This window comes from Lissotriton vulgaris, chromosome 11 (genome assembly GCF_964263255.1).
Source record: "Lissotriton vulgaris chromosome 11, aLisVul1.2, whole genome shotgun sequence".
Classification (NCBI taxonomy): domain Eukaryota; kingdom Metazoa; phylum Chordata; class Amphibia; order Caudata; family Salamandridae; genus Lissotriton; species Lissotriton vulgaris.
Genome location: NC_141699.1, coordinates 812,947,822 through 812,968,469, shown reverse-complemented (window position 1 = coordinate 812,968,469; position 20,648 = coordinate 812,947,822).

Here is a 20,648-nt window from a genome sequence, read left to right as displayed (position 1 = left end):
ATGCAAATCGTGTTTTAATCGACCATACAACTGAGAAGGAAGGGAGAAATCCGTGCCCAAGATGCGCTGGTATTCAGAAAGTGCGGAATGCACGTCAATGAACCGAAAAGGGGCTGTTCCCATCTAAGAAAGCAAGCTGCCTTCGAGTCAGTCTGAAGGGCCGTGTGACGTGGGCCATCTCCGCTGAGACTAATCTGGTATCAATGAGGGCTTTCTGCCTGACCTCGACAAGCTCACTTTAAGCCCCCGCAACACCCCGCCAAGCTTATCAGGAGGTCTCATCCCACTCCCCAGGCCCCAGATAATCAGACATGGCTGGGTTAGCAGCGTCCTGCGGGCCTGAGCAGGAGATTGCTGCTCAGCAATCCACCGCGGATTTGCAAAGCTTCACTACATCAAACATTCATGCTTCCAAGCTGGGAGCGAGGCACTGCGCGAGAACAGCCTAGGCTGCCCTCAACCTGAACTGCCCATAATTAGGAAACAAGCAACGGAGAGTGAAAGGGGAGGGGGGGCGGGAACGGGCACACTGGGAGGGGGGCAGAACGGACACATGGGGAGGGGGCGGAACGGACACACGGACAGCGGGAGGGGGGGGCGGGAAACAGAGCTCACGAGCCAAAGTACATAACAGCTCACACGACACGGGGGAACCGACAAAGGAAACAAAAAAAAGAAATTATATTAAAAAAAATGCTCCTTACCTGATCGCTTCGTGGGAACTCAAATCTTGCAGCCAACTCCAACAACAGACACTTGTAAAAAGTAGAAAACAGGCCGACTCGAAAAAAAAAATAACACACACCCACCGCCGCGATGACGATCAGAAGTGAGTGGAGAGGGAAAAAATTGCGGGAACGCCCCCGAATCTGGTCCGGCCTTGACGGACAGATCCGGCTCCCAGTGGTTAGCCTCCATTTATGGAGCTAGCCAATGGGAGCCGGGGGACGTTCCTGAAGCCAATATATATAAACAATAGATTTCGCCTGCCCGAACTGCTTGCGCAAATCGCCAGGTCAAAACCTAACAAGGGGAGGTTATAAGGGCAAACGCAGCGCTCTTTGATTTCCCTGCGAGAATGAGCAACAGACCAGTGGGGGCTATGCTGAAGGTTTATCGTGCAAAGTGTCTCAAAAGCCAGCTATGGAATCGAACAATGGGGATACTGTAACCTAGAGGGCCTCCAGGTGGTTGAAAATAAAATTTTAAAACAGCTCTTATGTGTCCCACTGGGGACACCAAATATGTCTGTGCATGAAGAGACTGGTATGCCATTCATTAGTGACACCCTGTCCATCGTCCTCTTATTTTTTGGCTACAATGCTGGCTCAATAAACAGCTTGGTTTAACCCACAGTCTCTTAAAAGAGACATTGAACCTAGATTGTATGACCAAGATTACCTGGATGAAATATCTTAAAACTAGGTTTTGGGAAGGAAGGTCGCTTGGACTTGTTTTTAAACTTGGAAGGAATTACCAGAAATGATGTAGCATACATAAAACAGTCCTTCATTACGTGAAAATTAATGGACAGGCAGGAAAAGGACCTGTTGAAACCCACTGTGCACCTCCATCTGATACTCAAAACCTCACCAGGCGAGGAACCATACTTACTCTGGCCACTAACAGCTCATCAGTGCTTTTTACTAACTAGGTTTAGGTTTAATTTGTTTCACTTTTTAATAGCAGTTCCTAAGGGGTGCCTTAGAGGGACAGTGTTAGCACCCTGTGGCTGCGACAATTTGTCTCCACAGGATTTGCTGCACTTTACGTTTTTCTGTAAATACTATGAATTCCCCAGGGCTTTTTATCTTAAACCTATTTCAAATAGATTGCAATTTGTACAAGCACGCCCTGCACTACTGTATTTACAACTGTTAAAATCCGAATGTATACCCCATGTGATTGGTTTCCTAAAAAGCTCAATGAAGTATAGAAAATATTTGGACACATAGAATTGTATAAGTAAATCTTTGAAAGACGTTCTTTTTAACATGTGATACATGGATTTTAAGGTTATGAAACATTTGTTTTATCTACTGTATATTTTAACATGTTTTTTTATTGCTTTTTTAATTCAAAGCTTGAAATATATTGCGTCTTATGAACTTTTATGGTTTTTGTACGAAAAAAACCCCGAATAAAGTACTTTTGAATTGACTCAAAAAAAAAAAGAAATGGGCCCACTGATACAGCCCCACTTTTTGCTTTAACTCCATTTGCCCCAAGAGCAGGGACTTTATTAGCAGCACGAGCTTTTTCAATGTAGGCATTCACTACCAGAGAAGCTTTTTTGGGTTGGCATGTACCTGTGCCACATGGTCTTTAATAGGCAAGATTAGAAGAACAAAGTGCTGATCAACCAATACAGGGCATAATTCGGAGTAGATTTAGATAATGTAGAGGCTCTGAGGAGCAGGATGGAGAGCTTGGGAGTTTAAGCTTTTATCCCAGACAGTGCAGATGCACGGATGCCAATCCCACTAGCAGCATTGTACACCAGGTACAGCAGTGGAAGCTCTGCTTTCAGAACCGAGACACATGGGGTTCTTGTTTTTGTAATCAACCTGGCAGCATCTTACATCTATCAGAAAATGTATCCCTATTTTATGGATGTGACTGAAAGGCAGCCAATGCTGATGCTGCAGAGACTTTCTCAAGAAACTTCATGAAATTCCATGCTACTTTGTGAAAGTATGCTATTAGTAGCAAAATGTGATGTACATAACTTTTGAACATACAAAAAAGTTAAACTAGATACCGTCAAAAGATTGGTTCAATATAACAGTCTCTCACAAGACTTTAATGTGAGATGCGCGCCCTACAAAACGAAGAAAAAAGTACATGAAATCATGGAATGTGCCATTCTGTAACATTTTATGAATTTCACTTAACATAAAATTCTGGAATTTTCACACATTTCTCAGCACATTTTAATTGTCACCAATACCTACTTTGCAGTCTCTAGGCAACATCTGCTTTGATCTAGTTTTGGTCTTTGACTACATCTTCACACATAGGTATATGTATGGACAGACAACAGCTATATTCTACATCAAATATAGTGCTTTTGCTTTCCCATTATTTAGGACATACGGCCATTTTCTATGGATCATTTCTTATCTCAATGTGTGTGTGGGTAAAGATCCTTTTAGGAGGCCAGGACAGATTTACTACACAGGATTCATGACATTCAATGAGAGGACTCCTAATTAAAGATTACTTTGGATGTGTGCTCATTATGTATTAAGCAGATATTGGGGTGATGCATGTAGGCATTTCTTCTAAGGCAGACCTGTTGTATGATATCACTAACATGCTGAAAGATATGATGCTCTTGTTTGCAACAAAATATTTTTATGTTTGAGAACACACTGTACTGCCAATGCTCAGATATTGCGATGGACACCTGCTTCGCCCCCAGTGTGCAAACTTGTTTCTTGTCTGGTGGGAGGAGCAGGTGGTCTGGAAGGAATCCAATGAGAGGTACACCAGCCATATCCCTATATGGGTGAAGCACATTGATGACCTCTTTCTAATTTGGAGGGAGATACTCTAAAGGCAGAGGAATTTATTGACACACTACAGGCCAATGATCTTAATCTGGAATGTATTTCCAGGATTAGCAAGGTGAACAGTGAATTATTGGACACAGAGGTACAGGTTGAGGCAATACACTGACATTACACCGAAAGGAAACTGCTGGCAATTTTATCTTGCATGCTAGCAGCAGCCATCCTAATCTGCTCAAATGTAGAAGCCCCCATGGGGAACTCCGAAGTGCACGCCACAATTGAAGCACAGATAATTCTTACCACATTGAACAAAAACATGATTAAACACTTCAGGCAATGGGGGTATTTCTCAAAAGTGCTTAATCAAGCACAACAAAAGGTTTAATCATTGAGACATGAGAAGGTAGTTTTCAAGGATCCCTCAAATAGACAATTTCTGAGAATGCCACGCCCGGGTTTATTACCACCTGTAATAGAAGTGCACACAAGATCAGAAATTGCCTGAAGCAGCTTAGGGAGCTCATTATTTCTGAACCAGTAATAGGGGAAAGTATTGAAACCTGGCCTAAAGTCACATATAAGAAGACTTGTTCTATCAGGGACATGCTTGTCCACAGCTACTCAAATCCTGCTAAACCCCATATGTGGTTGAGGGAGCAAAAAAGACTTTATAAGTTTGTCTCCTGCAAGGCATGTAGATACACTGTGAATTGGAATCAATTTATGCTTCCTAGAGGTGAGAGCAAACTTCATAAGTTAATTTCTTGTATATCTGAGTTCATAGTTTATCCTCTTAAATTCCCAGGCAAACTCACTTACATTGGCAGCACCACACAAAGCCAGTGGAGAAAAGAATCCTGGAGCACCTTTGTGCTATAAAAAACAAACAATGACCCCACCTATCTGGTAGCACGTCATTTTGCAAACATTCATCCTGGCAACAACCATCATGGCAATCACTGACCTTTTGTGAAACTGACATGATTGAAAAACATATCAGGGCAGGCGATCAGGAGAAGCTTCAGAGAGTTCTGGAGTCTCCATATATCATGGACCTGAATACCAAGTGGCCAGCTGGCCTCAACATGGCTGAAGAGTTAGCGGGTCACATTTGGCTTTGACACAGTACTCTGTTAAGATTGTATTTAGTAGTATCACCAGCAGTATTATATGTATAGTTTTACACATAGTACTGGACATAATAATTTTTTTATTGTTACTTTTTCCTTGTGACCATCTCTTTGTTTTTTAAATAATTCACATTTTTGCATTTTAACCTTTATTTCTAAATTGGAATGATCTTGTTTTGATTTATCTGGAGTATGATTATTGGGTGCTAGCTAGCTCTGCATGCAAAATATCTTAGAGCATGGAATGACATTGGGTTTATGTTTATTTTGATTTTCAATTAACAATTTATATTCAATGCCGTTACCACAATTGTTCTCCTGTGTACAAAGACCCGTTATAGTTTATCTAATTGGTATAAGGGTCCCCACACTATGATGCCACTTTGAAAAAGCCTTATAGATGTATTTTGATATAGGTTTTCAACAAAATAACATGCATGTGCATTACAATATATATGCTTTATAATAACTGCTCTATTTTGTGGATTATTTGGGGGCTAACTATATGCTAGGAATTAGCTCCATATGTGTCTGCCAGCATACAGGCTTCGATCAGTTATAATGAGGGTATAATTCATACAGTATCGTATACTATTATTTATTCATGATATACCATTTATAGTCAAATAAGGCCCTCAGTAGATTTCAGTCACGAATATAATTATCAGTCAATGTTTTTGAATTCTCCGACCTGCCATGTCCATGAACTAAATTGACTTAGTAGATTCATGGTTGAAATGGTGTTGATCGTATTGCAGACACATGGATGATTGGGCTCTAGGGCTCATGTAGATGTTTTATATGTTTTCCATTTCAGACTATAATTAGGGCTACCCTATGTAGTTTGTTGCCCAGCAAAGTTGAAATGTAACTTACAAAACTCTACTTGCGCCCTGATGAAGGAATCCTTAACGTTGGCACTTTTTCCGAAACGCTAGTCGGTGCTTTCCTCTGTCTGTTGGTTCTAAATGTGTTTACAGTTTTTTCTTCTGATACATATGGTGATGGCTGAATGTGTGTATGCCTGAGAGTATGAATGGTTTCTGTAGATAATGTTTTACTGTTCATGATGCTGGTACCTGATACCTGATAGCGTTTTTGTGGGCAATTGCAATTATTTGAACGCTCCAGTCCTCTAGAGTAATGGGAACCTCCCGTTCATGTTCTGATTACTGTTGAACACCCTGGTGGGTTGTTCCCCTTTATTCTTTTGTTAGATTTAGGGTTCCCTTCTATGTTACTTAAGGAAAATCTGGTGCATAACAAGGAATCGCAAAATTTGCGATTACTTATTTTGCAATTGCATTAAAGGAATAGCAAATTTTGCGATTCCTTAAATGCAAAGTATTAAGCAAAAAAAATGCAAATTGCCTTAAGGAATCGCAAATTATCACCAACTTCAAGTTAGTGGTAATTTGCGAATTCCTTGAAAAGTGCACATTTTTGCGTTTTTAAACATTCCATGTGACGCTCATACATGCCCTCAGGGCAAGTATGTGCGCCACATGTGCACCCATGCTTATTTCACCCTTGAAATTATTCTCAATTTGCGATTCTGAAATTGCGAATCGCAAATTGAGAATAACTTCCCATTCATTCCTATGGGCCTCCTGGCCCATAAAAATGAATGGGAAAGTATTCCTTAATTGTGGTTCGCAATTTGCTAATCGCAATTAAGGAATACTAAGAATTTGCAAAAGAATTGCGAATTTGTACCTACATCCCTATTTGCGATTCTGAAACAGCGATTTCTAAAACAAATCGCTATTTCAGAATCACAAATCAGGTTGATGATACATGTGGCCCTTAATCACGCAGACATTATCCACTGATACACATGGCACATTTTGGTTGGAGATTTCTTCACATTGTACCTCTTACACTGAAGTTTGCATGCCTCTAGGATATGTTATTAGATACTTTGTCCACAAAATAACACATACCCTTTTTTCAATGCACAATTGAGACTTTAGTGGGTTTTAGTCTAATCATTAATTGTTTAGAGCAGCAAGGTTTAAAGGTTTTACCTAAAATGCCTCAATTACTCATATATATTATATATTTGTATCTGCAAATTACAACATATGGCCCGTATACAGCAAAGTAAAGTATCCTCATGTATATAGCTCGCAGTATTTCATTACTCTCCTATATTGTAATTGTGTATTTCTGGAGGGCTACAGAGCTATGTTCAAAACTGTCATCCTACATCCAGGACACTGGAGTTTTCTTGAGAAGGGTGTGTGACCTTGCTTGAGATGAGGGGTAAGTCCTTGCCACGATGGATGTTACACCCTTATACACAAGCATTTCACAAGAAGATGGCTTAAGGGGCGTTGAATACTTCCTGAGCACCAGACTTATTTCCTTATACAGGCACACACAACTGCTGCTCACAATGGTGAATTGGTGTCTTAACAATAATTTGCTCTTATTTGGAAAATACTGAGAGGAAGGGGTCCCAGCGTGAATGTGATATAATACAAATAGATCAAAAGAAATTATTTGCACACACAATGAATGCATCCACACTGTTTTATTCACAATGGGATTTAGTATACTGAATATACATACAACTGTTCAAAAGTTCTAAACAGTTGTACAGTGCCCCGGGGGGGGGGGGGGGGGGTTGTGATAAGGTGGGGATATAGTGATGGAAGGGAATTGGTGACAGTAAAATCAGCCAGTTAGCAAAACTGTATAGACTAGTTATATACAAAGCAAAGGACCATTGGTTCAAAAAATGAGTCAACAAATATCATACTTCACAGAATACAATTAATGAAAAAATGGTGGCGTGAAGTTGATGATCAAACAGGTTATTGTCGACGTTTCGACCCTTAGAATTTCGCAGGGATTAGTTGTGCCCTTGCTGCGGGGTCTTCATCAGGACCAAAGTGGGGGGCAGGCAACCTAATTAATGTATATAAAGTAAAGAATTATATTTCATGGTAGGTGGGATATACCTCATAAGTTGGATCAATCTGAGCACACATAACTGATTAAGAGACTTGACTTGACTTGACTGTAGCGTTCTAATCTAGGACCCTGATCGATACTGTGACCTTATGCCCCTATATGGCTATAAATCCATTTATTCCCTATATTGGCATAACCGATCAAATGCAATATTCAGAAACTCGTCTCTGGCCTCACACGAACAGAGCCACATTTTAGAATCGCTTCCTATGCCACTTCCTTTGCAGGTAATTAGTGCAATGACATAGCAGAAGTTACTATCTAAGATTCCTAGATTAACACTCCGTGTTCTTCAACAAGATAAAAACTCAGCAACCTGGGAAAGTCCCGCTTGCTATGTTTTGATTAGTAATAGAACTCTAATGAGCACTGATAGACGATCACTTCCTAGTGACATCTTGATTGACGTCTTATGTCCAAAAACGTACGTCAAACAAGGCACCTTTCAGGTATAAATATTACCAACGTTGCCTTAAGCAAACGCTGCTGAAGTTGCTGCTGTTATGCTGATAATACCATAGCTGCTATCGCTGCTAATGAGCGAACGATGGTGTGGTGAACTTGGGAGCTGAACAGCCGTCCCCTGCAAGAGCCCAGCAGATGCAAGCTGCCCGCGGACGCTGCCCCTCCTCCTCCTCGACGCGCTGAGAGAGACGCTGTCTTTTTTCCTGCAGAGAAATCCAGCCCCGGCGTTTCAAGGCTACCCTTGCGGGTGACTGGGATATCGACCCCCTGAAGGAGATACCAGACCTCCATCATTCTATTCCAGAGGTATGGTGTTGACTAAACCCTTAGAGAGAATTCTTGAAGCAAACCTTGGCAAAACCAACTAACTTATAGCTACTTACTTACTCCCCTCCCAAGTATTAGGCTTAGGTCAGGTACACTGGGGTAGGCGTAGTTTGAAGCACCAGTTGAGTATTTTAGCCTAATGTATATATGAATGTATATATGTTTTATTCATTTTAAACCATTGTATGGCAAAGAAACCATATCAATGCTTTTACAGTATTATTTCGCAATACTCATCTTACTGTACGTACTTTTTATAATAACAAGTCTTGCAATTGTGGCAATTCATTTCTCTTGTACGAGAAGAAAGACTGTTCAATAAATGTTACCCTTTATTGAAAACGCCCGTCTCTATTCTCTACATATTGTGAAAGTAAACTGCACAACCACTGACTGAGTAAAATAACTGTCTATTGTTTCACACGACCCTAGAGATTGACTCTTATCTGAGGAGCAAAGTTGTCATGTTGCACGGTTGTTGGAAAACTGAATCCCTTCTTGTCTGTACCAGGGAAGCTGATCACTTCCTATTCAGAGAAGAAAGTTTCCAGTGACCTCTGAGCTAGTTGGTAACAAACCCAATTAAGTTTAGCATAGTCAGTGGAGACCTGGAAGATCCGCACTTCTACGTCGATACTACTGTTTATGTTATTCCAATGCGCAGGGCCTATTGGGAAAATAGGAAATACACTACATGGCGCCCAAACGTTTGGTAAGGCGATAAACTAACGCAAGACGTTAGAGTAACTCAGTCGTGCATTTTTCACACAGACCCCTTTCTCCCGTAAATACTCCAATAGACGTCTGGAGTGGGTGAAAGGTTAAAATCCGCCCGAACTCAGTAGGAAGAGATTCCTATGTAAAGCTCTGGTTTATTCAATGTTGAAGGATACAGTGTTCCATAATATTGTGCACCTAATCTTTGTCTCCTTGGAGACCTACTCTGCAAAACCTTCCTGACAATAAAATGTCAGACAGTGAAGAAGAAAGGGAAGCAGCTAGATTGGCAACCCTACTAATAGAGGAAGACACGAGTCTCCTACAGACTGAACCGGATGCAATAATTATCCCGGTCAATTTAAGAAAATCTATAACGTTAAAACTTATAGAAAATGGACTGACACCACAAGGTGGTACAGTGATTTTCGTGATAGAGGCACACGAATATCGGCAGACAGAGGTATTCTATTCATGGATAAACTTTCCAGCGGCAAACGCTAGAACAAAAGAGTTTCACTATTACAAAATAGAGAAACCACCGGAAGAGTGCTCTCCTTTCGAGGAGACTGAAATCCCACTAAAATACCAAGAACATTTACTTTGGTTTAAAGGCGCCCTAAAACATGATCATATTACCAGGCTCGCTCCACTAGGTAGACCAAGAGCAACGTGGCTGATTCTAGCCAGCTACACACCACATCCGGACATTGCAAAAATGTCAAAAGAAGAGCTGTTAGTACAGCTAAAAACACTTATAAAAATACATAGGCAATTAGCCCAATATGTAATGCGGACTGCAACAGTTCAACCAGCTGTTAATGTACCACAGCTGACCCCTCATAAAGGGAACACAAATAAAATTACACCACAGAACATACAGTCATGTCTTGGTAAAACACCCGTAAAACGGGAACAAATTCCGTTCTGGTTAGCGCAGAAAATCACTCAAATAGAAGCAGTATTTCCGGATACTACCCCTATCGAGAAACACAGAATCTTGACAATCTGCCTTCCTATGGGAATCGCACCACACGTGGAGGACTGTGACACTTGGGGTACAGTCTTTGCTTCCATTTACACAAAAACACATGGTGTTCCGTCTATGGCGGTAATACCAGATGTACCAAGACAGATTCAAAATTAATACGGTCTAGAACCTGCTTTAACTCTTGGTATGAAATTACTGAAAGACTTCAAGCAGGTCTCGGCTATATTATTAGCCAATATAAAAGGAGAAGCAGCATCTGTGGCGATCCGCCAGAAGTTGAGGGAAACAGATATAACAGATCAACCAATTGAGCTTGCCAGAATCATAGAAAAGTGCTATAAAGAACTAGGTAGAGACAGCTTGGGCGGGAAGCCAGTAAAGCTCCAACTGCTTTAAAATCCTGAAAAATTATTTATTAAAAATAATTCAAACACTCCTAAAAAGAGCTGGGATGGAAATAAACAATCCACTCCGAAAGAAAAAGTTTTCCAGTCCAGAGGAAGGTCTCCTCGGCGGAGGGAAAGAACTCCGACTCGAGAACACCAGTCTCCCCAGAGGGAGCCCTCTGAGAAAAGATATAACCTTAGAAATAGGGATAATTTGAAAAAACCTGATAGATATCAAAGTATTGATACACGTCCCTCTCGATCTTTTTCGCAGAAATCGGAAAGAAGAAGACGGTCAGACCCAGGAGAGCACACCAAGTCCAAAGACAAGGAACCTGCTCAGAGTAAAAAATCTCAATTTCCAAAAAAGAAGGTAGCCAGTATTTGAGTAATCAACCATGCCGAGAATACTGAGGACACAGTTGAAAAACAGGGAGTGGGCACAGACAATGTTAGACAGTGCAGCAGAAATCACTATAGCCTGCAAGATCTTGATGAGTCATCTGGAGACAGCGGACACGAATGAATACATTCAGGTTGAAACTGCCGACACCAGACTTAGCGAGCCCCATAAAATATACGAATTAACATTGCGTATAGAGGGTGATAAGATTAGGAAAATAAGGGGTCTATTTTGGGATAAACTCTCAAAAGGCTATGATATTCTGTTAGCTGAAAAAGATTGGCCCCTAGAGATTGTCAGGGAGTGCCCTCGTGGCGAAGAAATGATTATGCCTGCCTTCTCGAATCACATTCCGATTCACAAAAAATATACTTGTGCAAGGAAATGGGCAGTAGCCCAGGCTCCGGCATTATATTAAAAATGATGTAGGATGGGATGAGGACTCACCTCCTCACAAAATCCAGTTAAAAAATGAACCAACTGCCCAAAGGCAGTATCCCATTAAGCAAGAAGCTAAAGAACAAGTCAGGGAGATCTTAGATCAACTTGAATACCAGGGAGTGATTGAAACATGCACCTCTCAAATGAACAATCCTTTGTTTCCTGTCTCCAAGCCAGACAATTCATATCGTCTAGTTTTGGACTACAGACACCTTAATGCATGTAGCAAAACATTTGCAGTACAAAATTCGCATAGTGCTGCACTAATGAAAAACATAGTTAGGAAAAAATATAAAACGATATTAGACATATCTAATGGTTTCTTTTGTCAAAACATTGCACCAGAAAGCAGATATTTGACCGCTTTCTCCGTAATGGGGTCTCAGAAAAATTTCTGTAGGCTCCCACAGGGGTTCAAGAACAGCCCAGGACTATTCTCAGCTAGAGTAACAGAGTTACTACAAATATATGATGATGAGGCATTATCTTACGTAGATATCTATCTCACAGATGACGACTTGGATACTCACTTGAAAAGAGTGAACACCATTATACTTGGGTTCGCAGCAGAGGGTTACAAATTCAACTTTAAAAAGTCTTGAATTGCTCATCTGACAGTATTATTTTTAGGATACGAATTATCAAGTGAAGGGAAAAGCCTAGCGGACAACTTCTTAGAAAAGTGCGCTGTACTCCAAGCTCCAAAAACGCTGAAGAATTTACAATCCATACTCGGTTTTCTGAATTTCGGAAGAACTTACATTCCAAATTACGCAGAGAGGGTTAAACCTCTCTACGAACTGATCAAACCTGATTTTAAACAAATCACCTGGACTCAAAAACACACAGAAATTTTGAGATCACTGCAAACAGACATGTTAACTAAAACAAAATTAGATACACGTGACAACACACGCGATCTTGTAATCCGAGTCATCCCAGGAAGATGCGGATTCACGTACCTGACCTCTAATGAGGGAGAAAAGGTACCAATTTCAATTAAATCTCACTTGTACACACAAGTAGAAAAGACATTCAGTCACACAGAAAATACTGTGAAAGCAGTGCAAATTGCATTAGCCAATGAACGAGAACTAGCACACGGCAAAAGGATTAATATCCTCACAGCGGAATCCGCCTTCGAAGCACTATTCAGGCCAGTAAACCTGCCTACAGTGTCACTGGATCCGAAATGGATACAGTGTGTAGATTCTCTAGGAGCGGAAGATGTGAAATACTATTTGGCCCCGCAATTCAAAGAACTGAATGATTTAGAATGTGAAGAAGAATATCCTCTGCCAATCGAACTTCTGCCTCTCCCACTATACGCCTGTATAATCTATACAGATAGATTTGTACAGCATTTCAAACGTAGAGAGCAAATCCTACGATGCAGCTTGTGCGATTGTTAAAGGTCGTTGGCTGTGCGGTAAATTCAGACCGAAAGTAACAAAAACTGAATCAGTAAGAAACTGTTCGGCTCAGAGAGCTGAAATCAGATCTTTAAAGATGGCGCTTGAAAATGCAGAACGTGAATTCCCGACACTAATCGTGTGCGATTCTCATTTTTGCGTCAACTCTTACAATAATAAACTGAAGAGCTGGATTGAAAACGATTACAAAGATGACACAGGTGCCACAATAAAGCATAAATTGCTCTGAAAACAGGTAGCTATTTTTCAGAAAGAACTACAAAAGACTCACGTGATACACGTACAGAGTCTTCAACGTGATGGCGTTCACATTGCAGGGAATTCATTGGCTAATACAGCCATAGTGGAAGCAACTAAACTGGCTTCCGTAGCCACAAAAAAGTGTACAGAAAAATACATAGACGGGGAAACCATGCTGGCAGTAAAAACGACCGTAAAAGGCGACTGTGCAGCACTACCCGTGAACTATCCCCTCAATTATGCATAAGTAATCGATGCAAACTCCGTTCCTTTTGCTCGAATTCCTGGAGTGGGGGATAGGGTAATTCCAAACAGGGACCGGAGGGGCTTCCTCACACAGGAAGCACATATGGGGTTGGGTCTGAGACACCAAACAATCAGGGACTCTCTGAGAGAATTAGAATCAGAGTACTGGTGGCCGGAAATGAGTGAAGGTATTCAGGAGTTTGCAAAAAACTGTGAAGACTGCAACAGAGATCGCAGTGGAGAACCGGCCAGTGTAGTGTCAGAAGCCCTAATAGAAAGCATTAGGCAATCTATTCGCGCTATCAAAAAAGAGAAACGCGTCCCATTGTACGTCATTAAGGCTAAACACACTTAAAAAATGTGGCCCCAGCGCTCGGCTGACGCCAGAACGGCTATAAAAGATCTGCAAGTCTTTTTCAGCACATACGCAATTGCCATGTTCCATTCTGACCAGGGTCCTGCTTTCAGCTCTCGAGCTTATAACGAGGCCATGGCCAGCATGGATGTTGGGTTGCGGTATTCTTGTCCGTCGCACCCCGAAGGGAACAGTGTGGTAGAAAGAAAAAAACGGGACATAAAGCAATCTATAACAGCGAAGGTATTAGGTTCGGGTGCTGGGTGGGTCAAACATTTAATAAGTGTCCAGATCAGTCTTAATAATTTGCCAAGAAATTCTCTAAAAGGTTTCAGCCCATACGAACTATTGTTAGGAACTAGAATGAGAGTTCAGGACTTAGATAGTCAAGTATCAGTGGTACAAGATAAGAAAACAGACTTTGACATCAAAGATCGTTTGGCTGTTTTACAGGAACTGAATGAAACAAGAAAATCTTTAAGCAACATAAAGTTAAAGCAACAGCCAGATACCACTGACGAGGCACCACAAGCAACAGCCCCAGCAAGGCCTGTCTGGATTCCAAAGATTGGGGATCTAGTCAGAGAAAAAATGGCAGTGAAGAAGGAATTTGGGCCTTCTTACAGAAAAGCAGTACCTGTCTTGGCAGTCACCGGAACAAGATCAGTAGTACTACCGCCCCTTGCTGGTAAAAAGGAGAACAGAGTTGTATCTATCGACCTGGTAAAACCACAAGCATGTGGCCTATAATCAACAGTAGGCCCAGTGGACTCCCAAGAAACAACAGAATACCCAAACTTGCAACAATCCAAGAGGTTCAAACTGAAAGACGTATCACATTCGATCAGCCTGCAGTGCACAGAGAGGGACTATGCAATAATGCCATGAAACTCGTGCCTCTTGAGACACAGATTGAAACAGTTCGTCAAGAAACACCAGTCTACAATAATGTGGCATCAGAAAGTGCTACCGAAAGACCAATTGAAAGAACAATCCCAACAATTGACAGAACTGCCTCTGGTTATTTCATCGACTTCGACAACTTTTCCGAGGATCAAAGCAACCCCAAAGTGATGCCAGAAACAAAAAAGACTTTTAAAGAAAAAGCAACAGAACTCTTTCATCAACTGAAGGAAATCTACCTTATTTCCCCTGGGTTAGAGTTCTGGTTCGGTCTAGGTATATTTTTCCTCCTGCTCTGGCTCATCATGGTACTTTGTTTGGGAAAATTCATTGAGGGAAAATATAGTACAATGGACACAGCAAGTCAGAACATCAACTTAGTCCTCAAACCACACAGATCATCCCACGTGAAGAAAAGAGAACTGTCAACAGTAAATGTCACAGCCATTCCAATACCCGACGGGGTAGTATGGGACAAAACTGGAAAGGGGCGACCACTCGGTCCCCCCGAACGTATGGCAGAGTGCCTCGATCCCCCCGGGAAGCCATTTTGGGCGGGAGGCGCGTCTCGGCTGGTATGCCCGAAGCGGCGTAGCCGGGGCGCGCTTTTTCCCGCCCTAGAGTGGGCTGGCCTAGACACTGACGCGGCGGGCCACGCCCTCGGGGCAGGCAGGGGCGGGTTTACGCCCGCCCTGAAGATGGATAAAAAGGGACGCAAGACCAGAAGACATCCTCTTGTTCCTGTGCTCTGAAGCTGCACCTCCTCGCTGCACGTGAGCTCGAGACGGAACGAAGAGCCAATTTTGAGCGTTTTAATCGTTCTTGTTTGTTTTACAGTTACTTTGTTGGAGAATGCCGAAGAAGGTGGGAAAGCGCATGACTACTGACCAGATGCTGCGCGTTCTCATGAAGGAGATGTCCGAGCTAAAGAAGCGGGTGGACAAGAATGAGGAAGGGGGTCCAAAACGTCCTTTGGCGGGAGCAGCCCCGGGAGGGAAAAACAAGAGGCCCAGGAGGGGGGCAGCGGGTGAAGACATCCCGGGTCCCAGTGCCCCGCTCGAGGCTCCAACTCCCGTACCGAAGGAGGGGAATCCAATTCCCGTTGTGGTCACCCCCGTGTCCGAGGATGATATGCCGCCCGAGCTGGCGGCACAATTGGCAGCGTGGTTGGGTAAAGGTAACGAGGGCGCCACGGCTGTCGATGCGCAGGCGCTGATAAAGCAATTGCGTGAGAAACGGGAAGCAGCCAAGGTGCCCGTGCCGGCTGCAGTAGGGGACAAGACACCAGGGACGATTGCGACCACAGAGGCAGCGTCAGGTGCAGGTAAGCGGCCATTGCCGATCGCGAGGGATGAGTCAACACCCTCTCGGAGAGAAAAGTTGGGGCAACATGTTCCTTTGGCAATTAAGGAAAAGATTTGGGCGGGGGAGTATGTGAACATTTTCTCACTGCTTGTTGATCATTATGAGGTAGAGCATGTGAAGAGTCAGAAGGATCTCATGCATCCGAGTGTTTGGCGCGCAAAAATGGCCGCCTTTAAAGTGAATGAGAATATCGGCAATTGGGGCAATGCTTGGGGAATCTTTACATCAATCTTGGGGGAACGTAGACCTGAGTTGCTTTCCGAGTTCCCAATCTATCAATCACGAATCATGGGGTACTCGACATCGCACCAGGGTAATCATTGGTTCTGTTACGATAATCTGTTCAGAAAGGAAAAGGAGCATAATAAAAGTTTAACCTGGGATTGTTATGATTCCTTGACTTGGGATAAAATGAAGGAGTCAGGAATGTTGAAAATGCTGTTGGTGGGAAGTAATGTTGGCGAATCCTCCCGGCAATATGCGGGGACGCCCTTTCGATCAGGTACGGGTGCCGACGATTACTCGAAACCTGCCGGCAATACCGGAAAAAGGGGTTTCTGCTTTAATTACAACAGAGGTAAATGTACTAGACCCCAGGGATCGTGTAAATTCAAACATGAATGTAGTGGTTGTGGGTCGTCCCATCCTGAGTCCTCGTGCAGAGCCAAAACGGGTGATAACGGGGGGAGAGGAGGTGCCAAACAGGTCTAATATAGTCAGAGGGGCGCCTTTACCTACCCCAATTGATACCCTGGCGATGATTCCCTGGCTCAGTGAATACCCGGATCGTACTTCTGCTGGGGTGCTGCGGAACGGTTTTTCGTATGGTTTCCGCATCCCGGTAGGGGACTTTCAGGGTGTGGAAAAGTGTAAAAATCAACTTTCCGTCCTGCAGCATACGACCGTAGTACAGGATAAGATCCGGAAAGAGGTGACTCGGGGTCGGGTCGCCGGCCCGTTTAGTTTACCCCCGGTCCAAAATTTTGTTTGTTCTCCCTTAGGGGTAGTCCCCAAGAAAGACCCCGGTGAGTTCCGACTGATTCATAATTTATCAGCTCCACAAGGTCTTTCCGTAAATGATGCAATCGATCCAGAAGTGTGTTCGGTGCGGTACGCATCCTTCGATGAGGCCGTAGCCATTTTAAATCGCCTGGGGCCCGGGGCGCTGATGGCGAAGTCAGATATCGAGTCAGCATTCCGATTGCTCCCGGTACACCCAGACGACCAGCGTCTCCTAGGATTCATGTTTCAGGGTTGTTATTACATGGATAGGTGTATGCCAATGGGGTGCTCTATATCCTGTGCTTATTTCGAGAAATTCAGTAGTTTTCTACAATGGGTCTTCACAAAGAAAACAGGTTTCCAAGATGTAATGCACTACCTTGATGATTTTCTGTTTCTTGGGGCAGCCGGGGATCTTGAATGTGCCCGGGCCTTGGCCGAATTTTGTGTGTTAATGAAACAGTTTGGTGTGCCATTGGCGCCGGGTAAAACAGTGGGTCCTACGACTTGCCTCGAGTTTCTGGGGATCGAGTTGGACTCCATTGAAGGGTGTTTCCGTTTGCCAGCTGAGAAGGTGTTGAAGTTCAGGGCTGCGCTGCAAGTGTGTATAAATGCATCAAAGGTTACGCTGCAACAGTTACAGCAGTTGGTGGGACAGTTGAATTTTGCCCTGAGGGTAATACCAATGGCCCGCCCCTTTTCCCGTTCAATTGCCCAAGCGATGGTCGGCCTTAAAGAGTGCCACCATCGCACGAGACTATCGGCCGAGATCCGCCAGGACATGCGTATTTGGTTAGCATTTCTGGCGGACTTCAATGGTAGAATCGTCTGGAATGAACCAGCCGTGTCTTCTGAAGAGCTGGGGCTGTGGACAGATTCAGCAGGAAGCATAGGTTTTGGCGCCATTTTCGGCACGAAATGGTCGGCACAAAGATGGCCGTCATGGTGGCATGAGAATGGTCTGACGAGTAATATTGCTTTCCTGGAACTGTTTCCCATCTTGGTGGCCTTGAGAACATGGCCCGATGGGTTCAAAGATCACTCTGTCATATTTTGGTCTGACAATATGACCGTGGTCGAGTGCATCAATAGTCAGGCAGCACGTTGTAAACTGATTTTGAGACTGCTTAAGGAAATTGTTTTACTATGTATGCAATTGAACGTGCTATTCAGAGCAAAACATGTTCCGGGGGTGATGAATCAGGCGGCTGACGCACTGTCTCGTTTTCAAATGCAGGCTTTTTCGGGTTTCCTCCCCTCAGCGGACCCAGAGCCGGCACCCTTTCCCGAAGCTCTCTGGTCTCTCGGTGCCCCGAACTTCGTCACCTCGTGGGAGAGAGTCTAGCACCAAGGACGAGGAAGGCATACGAAGGGGCGTTTCGGGCCTATTTAGCCTTTTTGGGGAGTGATAGAGAGCGACTTTGGGGTCACGAGGAATGGGTAGTGAATTTCCTGATGTCATTACGTAGGGCTGGGAAATCGGTGGCTACGGCCCAGAGGCATCGTGCTGCCATTTCCTTTGTTGCCAGAGCACACGCTATCCAGGACCCAACAGCGTCTTTCGTTGTACAGAAAGCGCTACGTGGGTGGCAACGCCTTGAGGGTCGCAGAGTAGATGAAAGGCGCCCGATAGGTTTGGATAGATTGTCCCAGTTGTTGGCCACACTCCCGGCCACATATTCATCTCAGTTTGAGGCGTTGCTGTTCCGAGCCGCTTTTACGCTAGCATTTCACGGAGCAATGCGGGTAAGCGAACTAGTTGCAAGGAACAAACTGGATGTGGCGGGGGGTTTGTGCCAGGAACACGTTCAGATCAGGGGAGAAACAATGACTGTCTCCTTTGTAAAATCCAAGACTGATCAAGATAGGATGGGTGACTGCGTCATCATACGCAGGATTCCTGGGTCCTCCATGTGTCCGGTACAGTGTTTAGAGGAGTACCTAGCATGAAGGGTGGCATCATGGGGGGGGACTTTGTTAAGACACGCTGACGCCACCCCACTGACGAAATTTCAGTTTCAGCGGGTGCTTGCGATGTCGATTGCCGCTGCGGGCTTGAACCCGGGCGAATTTGGGACCCATTCCTTTCGGATAGGGGCTGCTACGGAAGCTACAGCCAGGGGTCTTAATGTTGAGCAAGTGAAACGAGTGGGGCGTTGGTCCTCCAATTGTTACAAAAGATACGTGCGGTTGCACATGTTGTGAAGCTGTAATAATGTACTCACGCTTCTTGTTTTTGTTTGGTTTTCAGTTACGCAAGCCTACGAGGCGGGGCGGACTATGCAGTCGACCCTACACCGGGCCAGCGGTCAGACATCACCGGCTGTGAAAAAGGAGGTGTGGGTCGTGGGCCACTCATACGTGAGGCGTGCCGCAGACGTATTCAAAGCAGGTGACATGATTCACGTAGCTGGGGAATACGGGTACAGGATGTCCTTCTACGGAAGGGGCGGTCTCTGTATTGACCAGTTTCAAACATTTTTCGAGGGTTTGTTAGGGCGGACAAGGTCACCGCCGTCTATAGTTATAGTGCATGTTGGGGGCAATGATTTGGTCACCATCGGTAGACGACTACTCCTGGAGGCAATGCTTTCCACTGTAAGTTGGTTGGCGAGGAGAGTTCCGGGGTGCATGATTGCATGGTCCCATCTGATTCCACGAAAAGTGTGGCGGGGGGCTATCTCTATTCCTGCTTTGAACCATTCTGTTAGGAAGCTTAACAATAAAGTGAGTAGGTTGTTCCGTTCCAGGACATTGCATTCTATTTCTCATAGCTGTATTAATGATGACAGTATGTATTTGGGGGATGGTGTGCATTTGTCTTGGGTGGGGAATGAGTTACTCTTAGGAGACTTCTTAGCATGGTTAAAATCGTTGAAACATGACCTTTAGGTAGGAGTTGTGTGGGGGGTCCGGATAGCCGGTCAACTATCCGGCCTGTGGCGGTAAGGTCATGATCGGTGAGCACTAATTGGAAGATCCCTATGAGTGGGCGTCACCCAACACGGATGGGAGCGCTCGGGGGAGGTGGCCTTTGGCCCCTCAACGGGGAGGCGGTCCCTTCTAAGGATGGGTCGCCGAAAGAAGAGGAAAGGCGGTCAAGGCCCCTTCCTGTGTAGGAGGGGTTACAGCCCCCTCCTGGGGAATTTCCCGGGGCCAGTGACATCTGCGACGGCAGATGCGGTAAGTTGTGTGGGGTTGGGGGGAGGTCTACGATACCTTCTAGATACCTCACACGAGTCTTCGAACGACCTTTAACTGGCGTCGAGTTGATAAGTGCCCCCGTCAAGTCAAGGGAAATTGGTAGTAGTTGCACTCGAGTACGCCTCAGTGCTGTCGCCCCTCCAAGTGGGGGGGGGGTATGTCTGGTTAGGGATCTTGACACCGGTTACGACCTTGCCGTTGGCCCTTAAACGTTAGGATGTACAATTTCAATATTTCAAGTAAATGTTTTGTAGGATGTTAGTTCGGCTAGGAGAACCTCTGTATTAGAGAATCTGTTAAGGTTAGCCAAACATCGCAATGTGGTATGAAATTGTACATTAATGTTTAAATGTTTTAAATTTTTTGTTTTTAATAAATACGGCCGGGAGGGTCACTCCCTCCCACTTCCAAAAACTTCAAGAACTGTTTCCGGTTTCCCTCCTTTGGGGATTGTGTTGAGAGGGGGTGGCGGGTATCTCAGCCATATGGAAAGGGGCGACCACTCGGTCCCCCCGAACGTATGGCAGAGTGCCTCGATCCCCCCGG